At 35.8% G+C, this 25,967-nt stretch overlaps 1 long non-coding RNA gene across 1 annotated transcript in view; it reads left to right on the top strand.

The window, feature by feature from the left end:
* Window positions 1–1,652: 1,652 nt before the first annotated feature.
* LOC137398875 (uncharacterized) overlaps window positions 1,653–25,967 on the top strand; it is a 124,201-nt gene continuing 99,886 nt past the window's right edge. Inside the window, exons 1-2 of the long non-coding RNA XR_010979033.1 lie at window positions 1,653–1,708; window positions 2,095–2,225. This is a non-coding gene — a long non-coding RNA (uncharacterized lncRNA). The remainder of the gene's footprint in view (window positions 1,709–2,094; window positions 2,226–25,967) is intronic.

The raw sequence follows: 25,967 nt of genomic DNA, 5'->3' as shown, positions 1-25,967 counted from the left end.
TTTAGCGATGCAGCTTATATGTGAACATATGCCGTCGAGCCTAACTTTGCAAAGGTTTCCTGTGCAAGTTACCGCCGGAGTATCGCAACCGATATGGGAACCAGGCTTGGGAACTCCAACTATAGCCTGGTTCCCATATACGTTGCTAAGCACCGGCGATAGCACCGCAGGCTATTAGTGGTGATTTGGGAACCTATGCGCCGCTAATAGTTTAGCGCTGTTCAAATTTCGCCAAAGGCCGCAGGAAAAACATTCCCCGAATGCACTGTACGGGTGAGGTTAGCGTGGGATGCTTTCCACTGTAACAGATAAACGGAAACCACTAGCATAAAAAGAAACTGCTTATGAAACATTTTAAATACTGATTTTATAAATTAAATCTGTTCAAACCATTTTTGCTATAGTATTGTTCCAGAGGCTGCCTGATGGTTTAAAACTCCTGGCCTCCAAAAACAGGTTAGGGTTCAACTCCCAAAAAGGACACTGAAGATGACAGGAATATCATCAAACCTTAATTTACTCTCTACCACGGGCATTTCTCCAGTCATTGAGGTTCCCTTGACACTAGACTCAGACATGTCCAAGCAAGATGACAGAGGCATTTGTACAATAATGCTTTTACAAGCACGTACAGCCTCTGTTTGCAGTAAGCTAAGCAGATATCACTCTCGATCTTTGAGGGATTGCTTACTCTAATATGAATACTGTTTGATTTGACAAACAATTTATGCGAATTTGAAATTGTGTGCATTTGGTGCTACCTTGCGACGAGTGCTACAATGGACATGCAGATTTACATCAGTGCTTTGTTAAAAAAGATAAAGAATTCTACACCAGAGGGTCATAGCAGTCTCATGTCTCATTCGGCAGCAGCCTTTCATATATGAATGACTGAAATATGGAAAATGTTTAATATGGAATAGCTTGCACGGCGAGTTATCTTGCATCGTCCGCACTTGCCTTTTCTATCTTTTGCTAGCATGAAACATTTGATAAGAATTTGTGTGTAAAAAAGTTCAATTAAGGCAGATAGCATGTTTCTCTGCAGCAGCTCTGTATTTGTTTAGTACCGCCCTATGTCTGTTTACAACATTTCTAACTGTGCAGTTACTAAATAAAAACTGCTATTTTGTGCTCTGTTGAATCATCAACAGAACCCGTGGTCTACAGTGGACAAGGTCTGCTGCAAACTACTTTTAAAGCACATAAATTACATAATTTTGTTGTTATATATTTCAATACATCCATGTCTTGGCCTTCGAATGAGCCTATATTCAATACACAAAGAATAATAGAACTATGAAAAACAGGGTGTCAAAAATATGTCCTACAAAAGAACACATGGTTGCGGTTCTCAAATTGTGACGTCATCATTATCATTCATCCCTTTCGCTGCCATTGAGACTGCGCTTTTTTGTGACAATCGGTGCTCTTAAACCCAGAGAGCGCTACTAATACACTAACATTTTAGATAATCACCAATGCTCGGGGATCGAGCTAACGCCCGACCAATACAAACACATGTTTTGAGTTAATAGATTTCGGGTGGTTGTTAGAGTTTGCCTTTTTCATTCCTCTGTTCATTTTAAACGTAGTAATTATTATCACATTGTTTTACATGATGGCATTGTTCGTTTCATACAGAAATGTCGAGGAAATCGACCCCGAGCTGCTTGTGTTGCAAGAGGTGGCTGAAGAGAGACAAAGAGTAAGTGAACTTGATTAAATACAAATTAGTAATTAAACATCAAAAATAAAGAATATAAAAGTTAAAATATTTATTTTATGTTATTATATATTTGAATAAATTATATGATAAATAAAATACAGGTGTATTAGACAGTTAAATTAATCACTTTGTGTATGATACTAGCTTATAGACAAATTAAGTTATTTACAGTAGGCTTCTCTATTCTAAAGAATCCCAGAGTGCAGTGAGTCAACAACCCCAATGATTGATTTAATTCAATTGACTTCTACAACAAAATAGAACAAAAACAGAAATGACTACCAACAACATACCTGATTGTTAACCACCCATGACTGTTCACCCTCTAATCAATAAAATTACTAACCATCATTTATTGATCGTAGGAGATTAAGGAATATCAAGATGTAAGAAGATGGTGCCACTGTAGACATTGTGCGTTGATGCCAACTGGAGCCCAGAATGTATGCTGTCAAAAACATGCTGCAGCATCAGAGAAGATTTTGACTGGAGACAGGTTAGTGCCAATTCAATGGTTATCACCGGTATTGGAACATAATGCTTGCTTTTGGGTATACCCTGGCAGTACTGTGACCATTGTATGCGGGATTGACATGTTTTGTTGTTTTTTCACTTTAGATGCATAGCAATGAATCCGGGGTGGAACAACTACTACATGAGGCACCTCTAGAAGTGTCTAGGAATCAATACCTAGTATATTATGGTAAGTAGTTATCATACTTGTTGCCTCTCGTCTCCAGTGATTTGATATAATAGCAGTGATTATATAAACAGATTATAAGCACATTTATTACTAGTTATATTTTATTTCTAGATGACAAATATGTTCTCACTGGTGAACCAGTGGAACAAGGAGTAAAACAGAGGTTCTTTGGCTATCAAAACCTGGTGTTCTGGCTATATTCTGGACTTCGAAGAAATGAGAAGCATCCGCTTCTCAGCATTCAGCTTGCATATATCACTATGTACATTTAAAATTTCCTAACACTGATAATAAGTTACTTTATAGTGAATATCATGAATAGATTGATACTGTTGGGAATATACTGATTGCCCTATAAATAAATTCATCACATAGCTGCTTTTATCTTCTAACTTTAAAAACATAAATAAAATACAACATGAAACTAAAACAATTATTTTTCCGCTTAGCAGTTGTCTAGTTTGAAGCCTCAATGCTGGTGTCAGTCTTATTCTTGGTAGTTGTCTTCTTCTTTGTTGGCGCTGGAGTTTGACCCTTGAAAACAGTAACACTACTTAACAACTATGTAGTACACGCTTGCCAAACCATCACATGTGCAACCTGTCAAGTAGGCATCCTTTCAGCACGCTGTTTGTGCTCTTGTTAGCATTAGTTCATATTATTTATTGTCTTTGGAGAGAGGATAGCAAAACTAAGGATAATATTCAAATTATGAAGCTATTGATAAGATTGCTTTGTATATGACAGGAATTTCTACCCACCTTTTTTCAACTTCAGGTGTGGGCTCTTGTGAAAGTAGTTGCTGTTGTAGTAGTATTATTATCTGAAGAATTCATATCTCTTTCCATGTTGCTTTTTAAATATGATTATGCTTCAATAAATATACTCTCATTGATAAACTGTCAACCTGCAGTGGCGTGGCCCTAGGACTATATGTAATTTGCTTTCTCGCGAGATCACACAATGCTTGAAATTAATTAGCCTCAGTTGAGCCCCTCAACATCACAATAAAAATATATGGCTAGTGCATAATATCATCGAAAAAACATAGTCTGGTGCTTGGAATTTGAGGTATTTATCAAAAAAATAGTCTGTACATGGAGAGCTGATGACACTGATTCTTTTTTCATCTTCATCGGTTCTCTGGAGTTGTCCTACCTTCGGCAACCGTTGGTAATCAGCTTTGAGAATTGAGTTTGAAGACTATCAGGCAAAACAAAATCTCAAGAACAAAGAATGCTTAAGCATTTCTTATTAAATTTTTCGAGTTATCATCCCTTTCATTTGACAAACTGAAGACACATGATGTGGTAAGTTCTCACATGTTCTCAGTATGTTTTTAAATAACTACCGCCATGTTCCAATCTGCACTTTGTAATAACCACACATTCTTTAGTCTAATAAAAGTAGTCTCTCACTTAGAGAGTATTTCTATCATAGCAGTTATTATAGCAGCTGAGGCTTTTGTTCATTTTGATATTGCAAATTAGTTTCCAATCAGAGATTTTTTATCATAATTGTGCGGTACAAGTTGTTTTAAAGGCAAGTCAATTACTAAGTTATTAGTTTTATATATAAGTTTTTCATTATTAACATATTTATCTAAAGTTTCAAATTAATGAAAAGGCAATCTCTACTTTAACAAACTACCTGAGGTTTGACTGTTTAACATGACGTCTATGGTGTGCACATCTATGCAAATCAATTGAGAACTTGCCGCAGAAGGCAACTATTTTACTAATCAACTTTTACCGTTGGGTCTGTTGGTACTAGAACTGTAAACCATCATTACAATGTGACAAGTGGCTGTCATATCAACTCATCAAGGCTACTTTTATTAATAACTAGTTATGCCAAGGCAGTCAATTAGTGCAGGTAATAGTGTGCTGGGCAATCAAGCTGAAAGTTGCGTGTTCAAATTCTGTTGAAGGCATTTCTTTTCTATAACATTTCAGCAAGACTTCAGAGATATAGCCGCACAAACAAACCTGCCTCTTATTATAGTAAAGATTATGGAATACACATTCATGTAGATATATGCCTCTTTGCCTCAAAAATAGGAGAGTCTAGTGCACTGGTGACCCCAATTTTTCAGGCCGGCGGCAACCTTGACTTTTAACATTTGACAGTTGGGGCAGGTCAGCACAAGATACAATACAAATAAAAGACTGTATTTATTAACAGCTCGTATGAAACAAATAGAAAATAATATTAAATATATTCAACAATTTTGTATGAGAGCTCTTTGCACTTATTTTTGATTCTTGCTACATTTTGTAGGAAAATCTGGCTGTCTAGGTGCAATAGGAGGAAAAGGAGAGTCTAGGGCACTGGAAGAAAAACTATAAAGGTGCAAATATGGACCACAAGGGCAATTTTTTCAATAGTTTGAATTGGAATCACCGACAGAATCTAAAGCGCAAAAGTTTTTGACTGAAGTTCACAGAATTGTCAAGACTGTACACGCCGATATAAACACACCATATGCCGGTCCATTCCGAGATCTTCGACGAAACGGTTTCAATTGGCTGAACAAATTATTAGCGAGCCAACCCTGTAAATTTCTGTTCACAAATTTTGGTTCATACGTGGTCTGTGTACAAACAACGGTTGATGGTTTAATAGTTTTAATATTAAAGATGCTTTGCTTGTTTTGTTGAGAAAACCTGCATATAAACACTTTAGCCATTTTTACATTTCAATTCGATTTCTTTTCTCTGTTCGATGAAGATTGACAATATTATTTTGATTACATAGTGCAATGGTGTTAAAGTTTAAAATTTGAAGTTTCAAAGTTTTAATTTGTGTTGAACCTTATTTTTCAATGTTGGTTAGTTTTGCAAGGGTCATGTGAGCCCCAAATCAATAAGACATGTAGGGTTGGACAAAATCCTGTTAAACTAGATCAAACTATAAAACTTGGTAGTAGTTCAAGGATTCAACAGAATAGGTATAACCAAGACATGACTGCCACCAATAGGCTGTTTGTTTACTATGTATTAGAAATTGACTTATTCATCAATAATTAATATTATATTATAATTAATTATTATATTCATCAGCTGTCACTATGATTATATAGTGTAGACAACTTCTCTAGTACTTACTGTCTACTCATGTATATAATACTGATACTTTATTATAAAGTTAGTTATGTGTTAATTTGGACTTCATGTCTTCATTTCATATCTTGCATACCAGGAGCCATATTTAGTCTAGGAGCAGAGTAGCTCAATTGTGAGTTGTTATTGCTTTACTCAACTGATGTATTATGATGCATGCAAAAGAATCTTCAATATTTATATATTGCTTGTCTGCACGTTGCATTCTGTAATCTCGTTGCTTATACACTTTCATGTTTAAATTACATACTCATCAAATGGCGGAGGCGTAATAAACAAGTCGATCACTGTTGCCATTGTGACAAGGAATTTCACAGACTGCGATTGGATAATTAGAACAAAACGTCATAACCTGCCAGATTGCTTAGTAATGCAAACTACTAGTAGTAAACTAATAGCATGCTCTGCATTCCTGAGCTACTAACCTCAAGTGATATAGCAGTTCTATCACCTCAGAAGATAACATCGGTAACTGTCACACTATTACAAACTTATCTGTGTTTGCATCAGCGAGTTGTTCTCAGCCCAGCTTCTGATTATATATTGGGGTCGGAAATGATGAAATGCTAGTCCTGCAGTCACTGCCATGAAAAAATATAGATCAAGCAATCTGTGTTGGCCAATCACTATCGCAGGACTGGTGAACATTACAGATGTTGTCGTGGATGCTCGCAACACAATCGGGAAAGTATGACAGATGTAAACTTTCCTGATAGTTTACAAAAAGATTACACCATAGGGGTTTTGAACTCCCAGACTTTGGCTCATTAGATCAATGCTTTGCCAGCTGCTCCTCTGATACAATATTGGGAATGTTTGACTGCAGCAATAATTGTTGATAGCGGTGCGAAAATATTACATAGTAAGGGAGATTCAAACTTACAAATTTTTGCTCGAAGACTAATGGTCTAACACCCGCACCAAACCTTAAAAGCCTGACACACAGTGATGTAATGTAAACCAGACTTTAGTAGACTAGTTTCATTGAAATGAATCAATCATAGGCCTGCATTGAGCCAATAGAAAATGTGTTTACATGTGAAGTTGAGCTGAGTTTTTGAGCTGCAAGTCAAATTTCCAATATCTCAGGCTAAGTGAGCATGAATATAAGCTATCAATGCCTTCTCATAATTATATGCTAGTACTCTGGTAGTGAGATGTGTCAATAAAGCATAGATAATAACTGTTTGTTCCCTTAATCTTAGATGATAGAAGGTGTTTGATTGATGCAAGTGTTAGAGCAGCAAGCTAGGCTTGCTGTGCAGAAGGTTGAGAGTTCAAATTCTTTTCAATGTAGTATTTTTTCTCAGCATTAAACTATGGTTCGTATTATAGTAAAAAAAATTCTCAACGTGTTAAAATTTTAAGTAAATTGTATAGTTTGTCAGAAAATATCATTTTTTTTGCATTTACTTTAGTTATGGTAAAGTTACAGTCATATCAATTCTAAATTTTGTATGTGAATCAAGTAACTATTCATAAATTCCATTAACAGGAATTACTAGGAGTGTGAGAGAACTTGTCATTCTAATTCAACTACACCACATTTTCTTATAGCTTGACGAGAACCTGTTGACATCTGTCAGCTGAGAAAGAAGTGTGCCTGGCATACTTTTGTTGGGTGGTCAAAAAGGAGCTGTGCCAGATTTATTTTAGGTAGATGCGGAGGAAATGATAACGGATTCTGTCAGCGCATTAATATAGCTGCATGATATATCGACGTGTTGATTTGTATCAATGTTAATGTCATACCGATATGGCCATGTATTGCTAAGCTTATAAGGCATCTATATAAGGCATCTATATTAGGCATCTATGCTTACATCAGCGAGTGGTCCACAGCATAGAATTCTCATTATCGAATGTAGTAAATGATGTAATACTAGTCCTGCAGTCACTACCGTGAAACTAAATTTAGATAAAACAATCCATCACAACCAATCACCATCGCCGAAGTGGTGCTCATTGCATGTTTTCCCATGATGCTCAGCCCACTATTGGGAAAGCTTGACAGACGCTATTTTCCTTAATGTTGATTGAAAAAAAGATTACATTGTAGGGGTTTTGAACTTGCCACCTTTGGCTTATTAGACCAACGCTTTAACATATGCACCTCTGAAGCATAATGGGAAATTTTTACAGCTGAAATCTTCTTTGATACAGATGTAAAAGGAATGTATTGTAGGGGATTCGAACTCACAACCCTTGACGCAAGAGACCGATGTTCTATCGCCTGCAACAAGCAAGCATCCTCTGGTAGCTTAGAATAAGGGTACAGATAGTTATTCTCTGCACTTTATTCTCTGTGCTTTATCAGTGAACTAGACTACCAGATTACTTGTAGTCTAGTATATAATAATAAGGCTTTGATAAATTGTTTGCTTGCTCACGTAGACTGAGGTACTTAATGGGCTGGGTAGGATTAATGAAAAGACAGCCAAAGATCAGTCAATGTTGCAACTTTCCACCATCAATTATATCAAATGCAATAGATGTATCTGCGGTGCTTTGACTATTCCATTGGTTTGCTCTGCACACAGTTGATAAATAATCGGCAAGAGGAAAAACCTGACATACAGTGATGTAGTGTGAACCAGACTTTAGTAGGCGTCATGTAAATTGTTTCTGATTAGTTAGTATTTAGTTAAATAGCCTATCATTTCTGTACCTAATAGTGTTGGGCCAGTATTTGGTTATCCACTTTTGCCGACACCAAGTGATTCTCGGTATCCGAGAAAACCAATCATTTTTGATGACAGCTAGTTATCCGCAGCCGGTTTGACATGATCGGTACACATTGGCAATTGGCAATTGGCAATTGGAATTGATCGTGCACATTGGCAATCACAAATTTTTTTTTCTCAGACATTCTAAAAACACAACACATGCGAATTATAGTATAACTCTTTCTTTAACGAACATTTCCATGCTTACCTATAGGTATCTAGTATTATATTACGTCTTACATTGATAAAATGTAATTTACGTTTTTAATTTTGTCAAATATAATTACAAAATTTATAATTGTCAAATTACATTTTATACTTGATAAAACCCTCCATTTGATATTTGATACGTTTGATATATTTATACGTTTTATATAATGATTTATCCCCCACCTGTGTTATATGAAAATAGTCAGTAGGTAAGCTGAAGTTAAACACACACTGAAAACCATATACATGTACGTTCCGAACTACAATACCAACAATACCAAACTTTCTTAATTCGCAAAGGATACCGAAGATTGTAAATACCGAGGATACCGACACCGGGAAAACCGGTAAAAAAGTTTAAGGATATCCTATCCGGCACTAAATTGTATACCGGCCCAACACTAGTACTTAATCGGATTGAATCAATCATATTTCTGCATTGAGCTAATAGTCAACGTGTTTACAGCTCATGCGGAGCTGAGTTTCATTGTGAGGTCTTGCAAATTGTAGTTCAAGTGATTTTTAATGATTTTTTATTGAATAGTAGTAATAGTAGCTGCAAACTTTCCCAATATTTGTGAAAGAAAAAAGTATTACATTGTGAGGGGTTTGAACTCGCACCCTTTGGCTCGGGAGACCATGCTTTAAAGGTTGACTTGCAACGAAATTCACGTTACAGTTATTTGGTATCAAAAGACTCAACATGTCTTACTCTGATGTGTTGTAGGTGCAAAATATGTGGAAATGGGATTACAAGCTCTTAAAAACTACAAAACGGACAGTTAATCCCTGCCTTCATGAGAACACCGTATATTGGAATCGCTTTCCAAAACAGCTCAAATGGGGCGTAGTTGAAAATGATGGCTTCTGTTTAAACTTTCATGCAACCTCAGTCATCAAAATTTTTTCACAAATATACCTAACAAATTCAATAAAACCATGTGTATTGCCCTTATGCGTTATTTCATCGTTTTAATGTTGTCACTTTGAGCACCTATATCTCGAAACCTACCGTGAAAATTAGTTTAAATTTTTAACGTTAAATCAGAGGAGTGCATATCAAACTCTGATAACCGTGAGGAGCCTGTTGGTCACCTGTGATAGTCGGAAAATTCTGCAGAAATTGTTTGCAACGTCTGGCATGAAATATGGGTCGCATGATCAGACTCCGACTAGAAAAATAAAGGTATTTTAGCTGTGAAATCTTTTAAAGTTTTATCGTTTCATTTATGATAATGATTTACTTCATTTGCATTTTATTAGTTGTGTATTTCAGAAACAAGAGTGATTGAGGGGGCTGCTTGCTCCAACCCAGCAGACTAATGTGAACTTACACCGGTAAAAGGACAACGTTGTGATCCGCTGACTGGAAGGGGCAGCAGCAACAACAGTGGTGCTGGAGTTCATCTCCGCCAGAACTCTAACAGTTTTTGTTAAGTTCAGTTGGTCAGGAAGGTAATGTGTCAAGTTCATTTATGGAAGATGCGGAAAGAATGAGAACTGATTCTTTTAAGCGAAACTGACAATTCCTGTCTGTGCATCTACTCCGACCCTGTTACTACTTGATTGTCATAACAACTGGTTTTATTAAAACTTAACAGCTACAACTCCAGGAGATAGATTAGGAGGCTATATGCATTGTCTACAGGTTAAAATTAACTTTCAATTTATCAAGCAAAAAACTATCAACTCTGCGAAGACCACCAACCATGTAGTGCGGCTCGCTACACCTTTTGTATATGGCAAAGAGTCACATGGTACGGCTTTAGTAGACTCTGTGTAAAGTGTTTCTGATTAGTGAGTAGTTGGTTAATTAATTAGCATATTGTGTCTGTAATTAAAAAATGGAAACTATTATATACATGTGGTGAGCCAATACAAAATGTGTTTACAACCCATCCTGCTTTCAGTTTCTTTTGGTAAAGACCTAATTTTTTATAACAATTTCTTCTTAACGATGCCCAGTTGTGTCAGACACATTACAGTTAGAGATGTTTCACTAATTCTATATCTATGAGATTTTTATGTTGTATCTATATTATTTATGGGGTCTCTATTGAACATTACTATTACTGAAAGTGATTATTTTTAGCATTAAAATAATGCCTTGAGCTATAAAGATATTGATAACTCATATAATATCGTATCAGACATGCTCACGGAAATTGTGAAAAAACAGCTCAAAAAGGTTAGAGCTCATTCCGCAACACATTTGTGATTAAATCGATATCAAAAAATAAATAATTAAGTTTCGTAGCAAAAGAGTTAATTAAGAAATATTAACTATAATAAGTGTAGGGTATGTCTAAAGTCAAGGTAGAGTTTACGATAAAATATTGCACTGCACAGGATTCGCACCTGTGACATTCAGCTTAGTAGGCAGACACTGTATTACCTGCATCAATCAACCCTCTTTATCTGTGCTCTATCATAATACTGTATTATCTGTTACCATATTCTAGATTTCTAGGATATTCTGGAATATCCTAGATATCCTTGAATATGAATATCTACTAGTAAATTCTCTAGTAGATAATGTAGATACTCTAGCATATACTAGTAGATATTCATATTATATATAGGTGTTTCATGTGTTCATGTTATCATAGCAAGTTAACAGCTGAGACTTTATTCACTTTATTATAGCAAATTAGCTTTATAGGTCATTATTAGGTTCTAAATTATGAACAAAGGGCTTTAGTTTTCATTTTCTAGTAATTGTCTTCACAAGTTATATTATTCTTTTTATTGCATTCAGAGTTTTGTTATAAAAATATGTTCTAAAAATTAATTTGAACAATTAATGAAGTAGTAAGTTATTTGAGCTCTTTTTTATTAATATATTTTGTTTATTTAAAGTTTTGATGCATTGGAAAACCATTTTCCACTTTAACAAACTGTCCACGGGTTGACTTATGATTTCTACAATGCGCACATCTATGCAAATCAATTTAAAACCAGCGACAGAAGGTAACCCTTGTACTAATCAACTTTTACCATCAAACCTGTGTGTACTAGAACAGTAAACTATCATAACAATGTGACTAGTGGTTGTCATATGGGATCATTAAGGCTAAATTTATTAATAACTAGTTTTGCTAAGGCGGTCAATGGTGCAAATAATCGAGCGCTGGGCAGCCATGCTGAAGGGTGTGAATTCAAATCCTGTTGAAAGCATTTCTTTATCTATAACATGCCAACAAGACTTCAGACATACAGACACACAAGTGAACCTATCTCTTATTATAGTAAAGATAATGGAATACACATTCATGTAGATATACTTTACCAGCAGGAATGAGTGGCCGCTGTCTTAAAAATATGATTCTTCAGCGCAACGGTTGGTAAACTTTTTCAACCAGTGGGCCACCTTGACTTTCCAATTTTGACAGTTGGACAGGGTCAACACAAGATATGATAATTAGATGATTTACTAAGTTATGTAATAATATGCCATCAAATGTTGTGAAGATAAAGTCAAAATTTTTTGAAGTTACCTGTTAGTACATCATGGTGTTCCCAAAACACATCCCAACCATATGAAAAATAATGAAGGTAGGAATAGCTGGAGTTGTCTCCTCGCTAGTGGATGCCTATAGATTTATTTTGTGCATATATTTTGAAGCTTTTGCTCTCTGTTCTTATCTCTTTGCTAGCTGAGAACTCTCGTAGAACTTAAATTATCAACTTACTGTATTTAGACACAAGGACTAGCAATAAATAATATGAAATATTAGCTACATTATTTTATTAAAGAACAGGAAGTAAAGAGTGACATGCAGTGTCTGATAACATTGTAAGATTTTACTCACAATATTCACCATTGAGATAACCTCAACTAGTTTCCTTTTATAATGGTTTATTATTTATTCTAATTTACCAGCTCTTCACTGATACTAATTATTAACAGTAAAATTTACTAGTTGGTATATTTTAGTAAATTGAAATTAAAGTGTAGACCCAGAAGATTTCATCCTAACAATAATTCGCTGCCAGAAAATTTTTTGTTTTCACCCAACCGAGTATCACACAAAGATTAACCTAAATCTTGACTGGTCAATAAATATCGAAAAACTATTTTCGGCTAATTGAAAATGTTTAAAAAAAGGTATTATGGGCTTGTCATTTAATTCAGTGAAAAATGGACCAATTTTGAAAATGTTATCCGTTGTTACAGGCTCTGTCTGTTTTGTTCAGATTATTCTGACGGCTCAGAAAATATATAACTCATCATTGTATTGCGTGTACTTTAGTTGTACCAAGCAATAGAAGTTAGGGGTTATTAAAGCGCTCTGGAGATTTTGTTTTCATGGTAATATTTTATTTGCTAATATTAAGCAAATTAAAGATGCCAACTGACTACAAATTATTTTATTCTACGTGTTACACTGTTCCAGATTATGGGAAACAGAAAAAATCAAAATATGTAAGTCGTCTCTCTATAGTTAATTTACACAACTAGTAGCTTTTTAACTGTCACACGACTAACTAAAAACATTGACAAATTACGCTAGCACCCATACTGTTAAAGTCTCAGAATTTTTATTTTAAGTTATCTTAGCATTTGCCATGAAGGCTCTACAGAATGATTTTTAGGCTTCTAAGTTCAAAAGAATGGCTGTGGGATGGTTAGCTCTGTGACAGGTTAGTCGTGTGACATCCCCTAGGTTGGCGTTCAGTTGCCTTCATAATTCAATTAAATCACATAATTAAACCTTATTTGTGGCTAGTTAGCAAACAGCACTGATCCTTATGAGATTTCTATTCAATTCATGGTCTATAAAAATAAAAGCTCTGGTAATGGATTTTCAAGATCTGAACCTAAAAATTAATACACTACTGGAAGACTGGCTAACCAGCTCAAAATTGGTCAATTGATGATCAAAGGAGGTTTTATGAGTTGTGTAAAACGTTGCGTCATTACATGAAGACACAGTGCATGTGCTAAAAATCAGTATAACCTTGTTCATCATGAGACGCAGTCGACCCATGACCAATGCTGAAAAAGTGAAAGCTTACAAAGAGCATATAAAGGAGGATCCTGAAAGGTATGAAGATTTTGAAAGGAAGAAAGCAGAACAATCAAAGATTTCTAGACAGAAGAAAAATTTTGATATGACAGAGAAAGAAGTGGAGCTACAAAGAGCTAACAACAGAGAACGAAAGCAAAAGCAGAGGGACCTGAAATGTAAAACTATGACAGTTAAACTTACACCAGGTATGTATTGATGGTGACAGCAAAAATAGAAACCTAGGAGAGTGTGGTAGCAAGTTAGTAATAAATCTCACAGGGATAATGTTTGGAGATTTGCAAACTGGAGTTGACCGTTCTATGGTGGTTGGTGTATTATTTGGAAAATATTTTTGATCATTGATTAATTTACATTTCAGGTCGTTCTCCCTTTGGCTCTGTATAGTCTGCTGGAAAGGCGTTCAGGAAAGCAGAAGCAGCTCTACCAAAAAGTCCCAGAAAGTCAGCTCATGTACTCAGATGTCTCATTGATCAGTACGCTCCAGATGAGCCAAGCACAAGTGGCTCTTGCTCAAGAGGGCGGGAAGCACTTGGAAATGATATCATCAAAAAGGTCACTGACTTCTATGAGAATGATGACATCACTAGGATGACGCCAGGAAAAAAGGATTCGAACAAAGGTCAATGGTGAGCTGGTCCAGAAACGCCATCTGTACAACAACATCAGTGAGATGTACAAGCTTCACAGAGCTGACAACCCCGACGATGTAGTCAGTCGGATTAAGTTTGCAGCTCTTAGACCCACTCATGTGCTGCCATTCAACAAGGTTCCACACACTTTCTGTGTCTGTGCCATCCATGAAAACTTTCGATTTCTTGTTGAGGCTCTTAAAAGAACAGGAAATGACTTGCCAAGCACTGGAAGGGAACTGATAGACTCATGTGTATGCAGTAGAAAAACCCCATCTGCATGATGATTGAAGGCATTTCATGTGTTGGTTGCAAGGGACCTGAAAAGGTCTACAACACCTCAAGCTTTTCAGAGATGGCACAACTTCAATGGTACAGCTGGTCAACAGTTGCAGGGAGAAGCTTAAAGACTCAACAGAATGGCACAGCAGGAGAAGCAATGAATGCACACCGACAGCAATGGAAGGCCTATCTCAACCACTGTTGCTATAAGGATCACCAGTTCGAGCACTTTAACCAGAAAAGATCCAGCTTGGCTGATGATGACTGCATCATTCCAATGGATTTCTCTGAGAACTACCAAACTAGCTATCAAGATAAAATACAATCAGCTCACTTCACCTACAAACAAGTCACCATTTTCACTTGCTGTGTTTGGTTCGAAAGAAGCGTGAAATCTTATGCTGTGGTTTCTGACTACCTTCAACATGACAAGTACGCTGTGTTCACTTTCCTCGAGGCATTGATCTCTAAAGTAAAGCAGCAAAGTCCACGAGTTTCTTCACTCTATTTTTTCTCTGATGGCACTGCATCACAGTTCAAACAAAGATTCATACTCTCCAACCTCAATCACATCAAGCAGTCCAATGACCTCACCCATGTTGAGTAGAACATTTTTGCTACCTCTCATGGCAAAGGAGCAGTCGATGGTGTTGGTGGTAGTCTGAAGAGGCAGGTCTAGAGACTGGTGAAAACTAGAAGAGAGACAGTAGATGATGCGGCATCATTCTGTAGAGTTGCAAAAGCCCACTCCAACATAGAGATATTGGAAATAAATACTGCTGAGATCAACAGTAACAAAGACTTCCTTCACCAGCGCTGGGAGAACGTCAAAGGGCTACCAGCCTTGCAGAAAATACATCATGTTATGGCTAGCGGTAATGAATCAGTGAGATACTCCACCGCTGCTGGAATGGACACAAAGCGCCATCTGTTCAAAGCTGACAGCAGACAAAGAGGCCACATGATTGATGAAGACATTGTTGATGACCTTTGATTGTGTAAAACACTAGTGTTATCAGCTATCTTATAAGTATCATAAATATAACTAAAGTATTGTGCCTTTTTTCTCTATATTTTGCACGGAGTATCACAGAAGTCACACGGTTAATTTTTAAAAGTCACATGGCTAACTGTTTTTAATTGAATTAATTTGAGAATCAAAATTGTTTGATCAAAACTGAAAATGGACTTATCTTTATGAACACCTAATTGATGGTAAATTAGCAGTGATTTTACGATAGGGTGTTTCAATTCACAGAAATATTACATCAAACACAATGGCTCCTTTTAAGCAGAATTCTCTGGATCACGCGACTAACCTCTAATTACACATGGTATCTCTTTGATTTAACAATTGGCCTAAATCCAACTTAACAAAGCTCAAGATGACCTCAAAAGCTAAGTAAAATTGTTCAAAAATTATAAAATCCGAATATTTTAGATGAGTTTATTGCTAGGAAACTCATGCAAAAGTCACACGACTAATTATAGACAAGCCCAAATGTAGTTTGAATTTTTTCAACTTGCAGAGTATTGTATGATTGAGACAATCAATTGAATTTAGATTGAGTGTGATTGCATCTTCTAAGACAGTACAAGCTCGCAGCTGCCATATAAACGATGAAAATCTTGATCAAATTTCAAAAACGATCAAATTTTGTCAATTTTAATCATGAAATATCCTGGCAGTCAGATCACTTAAAACATCAACAACAATTCAAATGAACGATTCCATTGCTTTTAGATGAAAACCCCTAAAATTTTGTCCAAGTTCATCTCTGATTTTTAACACTAATGAAAATGTCTTTGGTTGCTATATCTGAAACACGAGCTGACAACTCCTGTTAAATCAAACCTTGTCAGAAATTATTTAATGTTTTTTTTTTCTTTGTAGACCAAAGCCGCGTGTGAAGAGGCCTGCCCACCTAAAGTTATTACTAAAATATATGTACCTGTTGAGACTTGTCAGCTGTCACTGGTGGCAGGACTGTGCAGGGATAACTTAAGATAATGGAGAATATAGACAGTGAATATGTTGTATCTATATACTGAGGTTGTGAAGGGAATGAAAATAGATTCTAGTGTTTAAAGTGATTGAAATGAGAACTGTTTAGTATTGTAAACAATTCAATATTTACTATAATAAGAGTTGTCTCTGTCTGTTCAAAGCCATGCTGAGAGCATTACGAAAAAGGATTCATCACACGGCATCAGAATCTAAATATTTGACTCCTCAACTAAGATTGCTATCATCTGTGTCACTCAACCAATTGGTTGTATTCTGGAATAATTGTACACATACTTATTACATGTGACAACCTTTCATGGTGCATGGGACTGCCGATGTACCAGTTTGTGACCATTGTTTCATGCCTGTTTCTGATTTTGAGGCGAGTACCTAAAAAATCATACTTCATAGTAATCCTCTTGTAGTATGAACAATAAAGCATTTGCCTCCCTTGTTACATTGTTTTGTTAATTGCTGTAATTTGATTGAGCTGGTTCAAACAATGCTAACAGAAGATGGTCATGAGGATGTTAAATTTACTTACTGTGAGATTTAGTGGTAGAAAGGGGGTGATTCGGTACGTACATATGTACTTATGTTCATGAGCTGTAAGAGATTGTCATGTGTAATAATTAGGTGCACAAATATTCTTAAATGTGGAAAGGTGGTTGATTCGTGCAGATGGTAGTAGTCTGAACCTCTAAGTTTGATTCCCTCGCTGCTGATTCTCTATCTTGTCTCTCATCGATAGCTGCAAGCTTATGGGCTACTATATAATGAGCAATGTTTACGCTTGCTTCTATAATCGTTGTTAAGCATTTGCATTTGGCGAGTCGAACTTTTAAATTTTACATAGTTTAAATACTCCCCTTGCTGAACTTGGAGATGAGTTAGTCATTTATTCAAAATGAAATGGTTGGACATTAAATTTAATATTGAGGTTTTCTTAACCACTTTTTATTCATAACTTTTTTCATCAAGTTTACCTATTGATATTTTAAACATATAAATATAGTATTTAAACAACCATACATATGGTATTTTATATTTTAAAATGTTAAAAAACATGCATTTTGTATTTCAAAATGTTTTTATATTTTATATTACAACCAAAAGATACAAACTATCAAGTGCAGTATATATACTACAGAGTGAACTGTGATGTCAAAGGTCAGCTGTTGTGCTCTCAAGTTTATGTAGTTTATTGCTGGAAATTAGCAGCTAGTTATTCAGTTGGTAGTCAACCCCTGTAGTAACTTATTATAATCCCTGTAGTAGCTAATTATAATCCCTGTAGTAGCTAATTATAGTCTAAAATAGGCTACAGACTCAATTTGTGTTACAAACTCTAAGAATGCTGAGCAAGCGGAAAGTTTAAGTTATCCTATCCTGCAAGAAAATGGTAAAGTCGCCCATGGGTCCAAACTCGCCTCAGTTTGAATGGAAAATATGGACCAATAACTTCTATAAAATTGTTCAGGTATCGACACCGAAACTTATGTTGGCAAATCAGCTGGTGTGAATGCAATTTTATATGCAATATTGTAATGGAAAGCTGCCAAAAAAAACAGCAAAAGGTCAGCAAGGCTCAGTAACAATTAGTCAGCTAACTAAGTCATCACTGGCGGGTCTGTGTATAGCATGGTGATCAGTAGAGAGAGAAAAAGGCAGAGCCCATCACAAAGCTAAAGAGTAAAAGAAGCACACACCAACCTTTGAGACACATGTCAGATATCAGTTCTGGAAAAAGCAAAGCCTATTTTGGCATAGAAACCATAAACTACCATGGTCTATGAAGACAACGCCTGCGTAAAGGAAATTTAATAACCTATTCATCTTTGACACATCACATTGTTTACATTAGACCAACCAACTGATTTTAGGTGTCAACTGGACAGGAAAACCACAGATCACTGTATCTCACCAAAATACTTAAATCGATATATTTCTCAAAGTATGTCGTATATATGTTGTTCCGGCTATAGATCTTAGAATCTCAGAATAAAGATTCCATACCAAAAAAGATTCAATCTAGGACCCGTGGTTCACTAGTCCAACCCGATGCCCATTAGGCCAGCGAGATTGAGTTGCTAGCTTGCTGATATAAGTCATTATATGACAGCAAATACCCAACGACATTGCATACAACACGGTTCATAGCAAAACGTTACGAAAAGCTGTTGGCTCACATTATTGTAAATAGCTGCACCTCTGACGCACTGTTGGAAAACTTGACAGCTGCAATATTTTCTGATACTGATGTAAAAGGAACTACCTTGCAGGGGATTTGAACTTGCAAAGTTTGGTATAGGAGACTGCTGCTCTAGCACCTGCATGAGAGCACGGCACTTCTTATTTGTATGACAAACATCCTACAAATAAGATTTGCATTGCTTGAGCTTAAATTTTAGCATTTGTATCTTATGATAATTTTTGTCTTTCCACTTTGGGTGAAATTTAGATTTTGCATTTTAAGCACATTACATTAGTATTTTGAACTAGCTATGTAAAGGTGGTCCTCATAAACTATAAATCAAACATAAACAGATTTGTTAACTAAGTTTCCATGACATTTCATTTAGTCACGGATGTTCTCAAATAGCTGGCTTTTATAAGTAAACGGAGCCTCTGAAAAATAAGTATTACCAATTTTTCCCTGTTTAATTTTTTCCCTGTTTTTAAGTATGACCTTCATAAAGCAGAAAGTATTGAGTAAAATATATACCCTAGAAATTTTTTCTAGATCTTAAACACTAACAACAAAAGAAATAGAGCCATTTATATAATTTATACACTCGGTAAAATGACTGTTTTCAAAACATCATGGTCTTCCCTAAAAGAGGTAATGTGCTCAACCACAGCAAAAGGGCTGCAGTATGCTTAGTCAGCGTTTGTAAATAGCTTGCACAATGCTGACAAAAAGTCAATTGAAGTAGATTATTCTTCAACAAATTATTCCAAAATAACTTGTATAAAATGAACATATGAAAGTGAATAAATGAGATGAAATGAGGAGAGAGCAGACCAAACAGTCCAAGTGGTAGAGTATAAATACTACACTAATTTAAAAATATTTTTGAAGCAATTCTAATTGCGATCATATTATTAAGATGCTCATTATATGCTACAAACTGTTTGGACAATTTTCTTAAATAATTTGGTTCACAAGTAAGGACTATTATAATTATTACAGTTAAATATCAATTATATCGAAGCTTGAAGTAGGCCAATCTGCTGTTGATACAACAAACATAATCAAGATTGCACACAAGTCATCATTGATGTTCAAGAAAGGCTAGGAACTAGGCATGGCAAAACGGAAACTTCTCTTCATACTATTGAAAAACGAACCTTAGTGACAAAGCGAGGCAAGACAACTACTAAACTGAGAGTTGAGTGTTCATATAAACAGGAGAAGACAACTTGTGTCAAAATTAGAGATAATTAATGGATCTTACACCAATGCTTGGAATAAATTAACAGTATTACAACCTGGAAAAATATTTCTTCGCTTGGTAAAAGAAGCCACTTGGAGAGTTCAAAACCTTTATTTGTTTTATGGGAGACTCGGTTCAAAGTCCTACCGCACACAAAAAATAGAACTGGTAAAATACAACTAATTTATTATTTATTTTTTAATTAAAATTCATTAGCATTTCTTTGATTGTTGTCATATAACACAAACTCAAATTAATTGCCAGCTTTCATAATGTTTTGCTCTATCTAAGAATAAGATATACACAACTTTAACTCTCCTTGTGAGTTTTTTTACATAAAAGTACCAGTTATTTTTTGTCAACAGTATCTATAAACCTAAACCTCATCTAAACCCTAGAAATAGAATTTTAGGGTATATGTTTAGTTTTACATACAGATAAAAATTAACACAGACAAACGCTATTGGTTAAAACACTTTAGGAAATTGTTTTTTTTATTTAATTCATGTTGCATTATTGTCTTTTTCTCATTAAAAAACCTAAAAAAATGCCTAAATATATACAATGAATATTTCACTAAGTGACATTATAACTTCACAAGCCTTTTTTTTACATAAAAGTACCAGTTATTTTTTGTCAACAGTATCTATAAACCTAAACCTCATCTAAACCCTAGAAATAGAATTTTAGGGTATATGTTTAGTTTTACATACAGATAAAAATTAACACAGACAAACGCTATTGGTTAAAACACTTTAGGAAATTGTTTTTTTTATTTAATTCATGTTGCATTATTGTCTTTTTCTCATTAAAAAAACCTAAAAAAATGCCTAAATATATACGATGAATATTTCACTAAGTGACATTATAACTTCACAAGCCTTTTTTCCAAATCTGCAAACAAAATCTCCACATGTCTAATTTATCACTACTGCAGGTCTTAATGCGCAAAATCGTAACAGAAGTTTTGAAATATAATTATAAAATAATAAAACCAGAACGAAAAATTACTATTATCAACATTTTTAAGTTGCTACTAATTGTTTGGTATGCCAGCCATACTGCTAATTACCTTAAAAATTGTTAAAAAATTATACTGGAAAGAGTGGCCAGGGCCATATTCCCTAGGGTGGCTTGTTGGCTGAGCCGCCCTAACCATCTAGTGATTTTTGCTGGTTATAAGTACTAAAAATTGAAGTCTAAGCTTACTCACCTGGAATTCCCCACAATTAATTTATGAGCAACTAGCGGTATATATTGTCTCTGTGGTGATCTCGCCAAATGAGTGATCTTGTGAGACTTTGTTAAGACGTGGAAACTGAACTTTATTGTTTATGGTGGGGGTGTTAAGAAGACCCCCAAACTTGCATTTTCCTTATCATAACATAACCAAATCAAATCCCCCATGGACACATTGACAGAACATGAGCTATTCCAACAAAAAAGTAATATCTCCTGTGCTGTCAATTTCCCTTGCAAAAATCTGTAGGGGCATGAGTTTTATGTAATAATTTTATTATCGTTTGTTGAATAAAGAAAAAGTTTTGCTTTCCATGAACCATAAACAATATCTTAATGTAGATTTTGATGCTTACAATGGATTGCATTTATGTATACTTTGAGAGTTGTTGATGCTTGAAATTTCCAGAGCTTCGTGGTGCCGCCCCGAACCTCGTTGAGGCTAACACCGCCGCCAATCCCCCAGATGTTTATAACATAGTCGTCCAACACTTGCCGTCCCAACTTGCAACCTGGGAATACAGCCCTGAGGGTGGCAAGAATAAATTCAGGTAGGTTTTTACTAAACGGCAAGAAACGGGACTCATTTACAGGTTGATTTTCAACAAAATTCACATTACAGTCATTTGGCATCAACATAATCACTATGTCTTACTATGCTATGTTGTAGGTGCAACATATGTGGGAGTGTCCCTACAAGGTCTTAAAAGCTCAAAAACAAACAGTTAATTGCAGCCATCGCGAAAACGCTGTATATTGGAAATCCCTTCCAAAGCTGCTCAAATGGGGCCTAGCGGAACACAATGGTTTCTGTTTACGCTTTCATGCCACCTCATTTGTCGAAATAGTTTTACAAATATACTTCACGCATTCAATAGAGCAATGTCTATTGTCCAAATGCCTCTTCTTCATCATCATTGCAATGCTGTCACTTTGAGCACAAATATATCAAAACCTACTGTAAAAGTTAATTCAACTTTTTAACCTTAGCTTGAAGGAGTGTATATCATTTTCTGATAAACGTGAGCAGCCTGCTGGGCATCTGTTATAGTAAAAAAATGGTTCGCGCTATATGGCAGAATGCAGGGGTCACATGATCAGATTACGAATAGACGGTCAGATCAGGCTGAAATGAAACTGTAAACTGCATCTATATGTGATAGGGCTTTCCGGTAGAACCCGAAGTGTTTTTCATAAACTAGTGCTACAAGATGTTTTATATTGAGCCTTTTATTAGCCTAAAACTTCATCTGATAACCTCTCATGTCAAAACAACAACTACATTGTGTGATAACATCATCGAAATCAAGAAATTCCAAACTACGACATTTTTGTGATGTCTGTGATTAACTGTTCGTTTTTGAGCTTTTAAGAGCTTGTAATCACATTTTCATGTATTATGAACTTACAACACAGCAAGGTAAGACATGGTTAATCTTGTGATACCAAATAGCTGCAATGTGAATTCTGTTGAATGTTAACATTTAAGATGGCACTAACATGACAACGCTAACATGACGTGAAAATTCACGCCTCACTGATATCCTTACACTCTCCATTCAGTGAAATAATTAATGCTACTGTCAGGGGAGAAATTTTTGAAATAAGATTAAGAAAGATTAAGAAAGATTAAGATTTATTAATATTAAATATTTAATATTTAATGATGTTGGCAGTAATAATAAGAATAGTTGATAATATTTGAATTTTTTTAAAATTGATAATCTCAGAAATGAGAATAAAAAACTGTATTGTTTTTTTGTGTGTTTTCTCTGATAGTAATAATATTATGGTTCTATGGTTCTATGTGTAATGGTTAGCCTCTGGACTTTGAGTTAAATTTCTCCCAAGACAAATTTTGACCGCAGACAAAGTGGCACTTCTGCCCCACAAAAATCAGACTGCTGCTGTAAGGCCAAATAGAAATAACAACTCAATCAATGAAGATGGGCACTCCTTTTAGTCCTAGTTGCAATTTGTTTTGACAGTAGCTCGTTATTGCAATGATGAGCCCCAAGTATCAAAGTTCAACACAAGTAGTATTGAGATGCACGGCCTACTACTGATTGTAGGCAATTATCTAATAACAACAAAAATGTGCCAGTGGTTTGTTCTCTAGTGTCTGCAAACTCTATTTTCTTTAGCAGATCAAAAATAACAATGCTGTCAATTCTAACTAGCCAAAGCAAGCAAAAATAACAGTACGCTTGTGTAAATGTAATTAGCCCTATTGGTTATGGCCTTTCTAAGTTTAATAGTTACGTGTCTGCGATGTGTGTAGTGAAGCAGGGTGTAGCAATGGCTCTTTCTGCTGGCAGGGGGGCTGAATGTATTCTATCTTCTCAGGGCTTAGTAGTTTTCCTGGCTTCCCAACTCCTGGGGAAAATTGCTCTGTTGTATGTTTATTCTCCTCAATAGGGTTATCCTCTGCAGGCTATCTGCTGCAGGCTAATAGGCCTTATATTAACCTCCTTCTATGCGCTCCTTTTTCTATCTGGCTCGCTGCCAGTTGCGCTCTGTCTTTCTCTGGCTCGCTGCCAGTTCCCCCAACCTTGGCTTGCTGCCAGCTCCTCCTTATATACTCATTCTCTGATTGTTGACAAGTTTCATTGGCTGCCTCAGTTCATTCTTGCGTATCTTTTAACATTCCTGTAATGTCTATTTTTAGTAACTCCGATGTCAACCAGCATTCCTTTCTGACAGCTAATATCTGACGTCATCTTTTTGGGATTCCATGACGATGTTGGGAATCCCAATAAGCTAACAAGTCAATAAGCTAAAAGGCTAAGTCGATATTTTCTACAAAAATGGCCATAACCTGAAAACCATCACTAGCTGATTAAAAAGAATGGCTTTTGCTATAATACTCATCCTGAGACAGCTACGCGTATAGTTATCTATCTAACATAAGGCAAAAGAGATATTCATATTTCATGTGATGCATTCTACAGTTATTACACAACTTTTTTTGTTTTTCATAACATTAAAATTCATGCGCAATTATATTATGATTTCACAAAGTCATTTTATCTATAATAAATGATGAGATAAGCTATACATATAAAAGTGTTGTAAATACTCGATCAGTTGATGGTTTGATGTAGAGCGTATGTGTCCCTGCTTGTGCTTGTTGTCACTCTGCCAAATAATAATGGATAGTTCTTGGGATGTATTGTTCTTCTTCGTAGGTAGTGGTGGCAATTATAATTGGTTTGTAGATGGTAACACATCTCCGTCATACGTAATGATGATAATCATAACTGGGGGGGGTACATCTATCATGTTTGTTAATGTCTCTCATCAGTTGTAATGGTTAAAGACGTTAAAGGGCTAATATGCTTAATATTTTCATCAGTACATCATTTAGTATGCTGTTTGTGGCAGCTGGGTGGCAATGCTTCAAAGCTACTATTATGCTGTCCTCGTAACGCTCCAATGCATTTAACGCTGATGCATTCCTATCCCCGTTGTTTCTCACGCTGACCTGTCAGCGCTTCAATCAATCATGCATTCCTAGCTGTCATATCTGATGCTTCGGCCTCCTATCTCTGTAGCTTCTCACGCTGACCTACATTCCGATCTCCGCTGACTCTCACATTGACTCCCAAGCTGGCTTGTCAGTGCTTCCAACACTAATGCTAGTGTGGTTGCTGCCTTTCGTTACACTGTTTGCAACAGACTCTAACTTTCACCGTTTCCAACTCTGACACTACCTAACGATCTTATATAATCTCCAGTCTGCACACGCGATGTATAGAAACGGAAAGCCTATAAATGTTGTAGTTGTTTGCTCCTACCCAATAGCTATAGAACATCGGAATACGTACTGGCGCAACTATCGAAACTACTAGTTACGTATTTGTCACTCTTCCTTTCCCTTATGAAGCATTGTTGAAATAAATGGTCGCAATTTGCTAGTGCGGATTGGAATGCGCGCACAAAGGGATACGCCTACCGGTGACTTCCTCGTTCAAGTGCAGTTACGTTTTCGTTGCAATTATCTCGAGTTAAAGGTTGTATCAGTGAGTATTACATTTGATTACGTTGTTATGTCACATAAGTTAAATATAATTAGTCAATCTAGGTCGTTGCCACAATAGATCATAGTTTCTCAGCTTATCTCCTTACATCTTCACGTGATGTTGGTCTATTTTGACAGATGGCCGAAAATTTGTAAAGTGCGTGTATCGATTTTGCTCACAGACCATGCGGATAGCATTGCCAGTTGCCAAGAATGCATTGTAATATTGAAAGAACTGAATGTTTTGTTGCAGCCTTGTTGAGGTGTTAAAATAAATGCACCGCTAGCTAATTCACGTTAAGGAACAAAGTTTGGCTTTACTGACAAACCACTGACGCTGCCAAGGCGTATATTAGCGCAGTACATAAGAGAGCGTGAACAGTAAATTTGGAGTTGTTCATCAACATCGTTCTAAAGACATGAGTGCAACTTTTTTTATAGAATATTCTAGATGACACAAGCTTTTTCAGAAGTTCTGTACTTTTTGAGCAAGTTGTGTCTTCATGTCATGCCATTGCATAAAACTGAGGTCAATAAATGTCAATCACTCCTTTGGTGAATCAATCACCAACATCCTAACTATAGACTGACTAGTCGAGACTGGCGCAGTTTGTACTACTAGTAGCAATCCTATTTTTACTGTGAATCTTTATGACTTTGTGCATTTTCTGAGGTTTTAATATAAATTTTTAATGTATTACAAGTAACAAACATCACAAATTTGTCTCGCATTTAGATGTTACCCAGTCTACGACATTCTTATTGGTAATTTATACATCTTTGTTTCACCTTGGGAGTTGCCTTCTATTGTCAAAGGTGCGAGGTTCC

The sequence above is a fragment of the Watersipora subatra genome, chromosome 6, assembly GCF_963576615.1.
Source record: "Watersipora subatra chromosome 6, tzWatSuba1.1, whole genome shotgun sequence".
Lineage (NCBI taxonomy): Eukaryota > Metazoa > Bryozoa > Gymnolaemata > Cheilostomatida > Watersiporidae > Watersipora > Watersipora subatra.
Note: the sequence above shows the minus strand (reverse complement) of the source record. Positions and strands in the feature narration are given on the sequence as shown.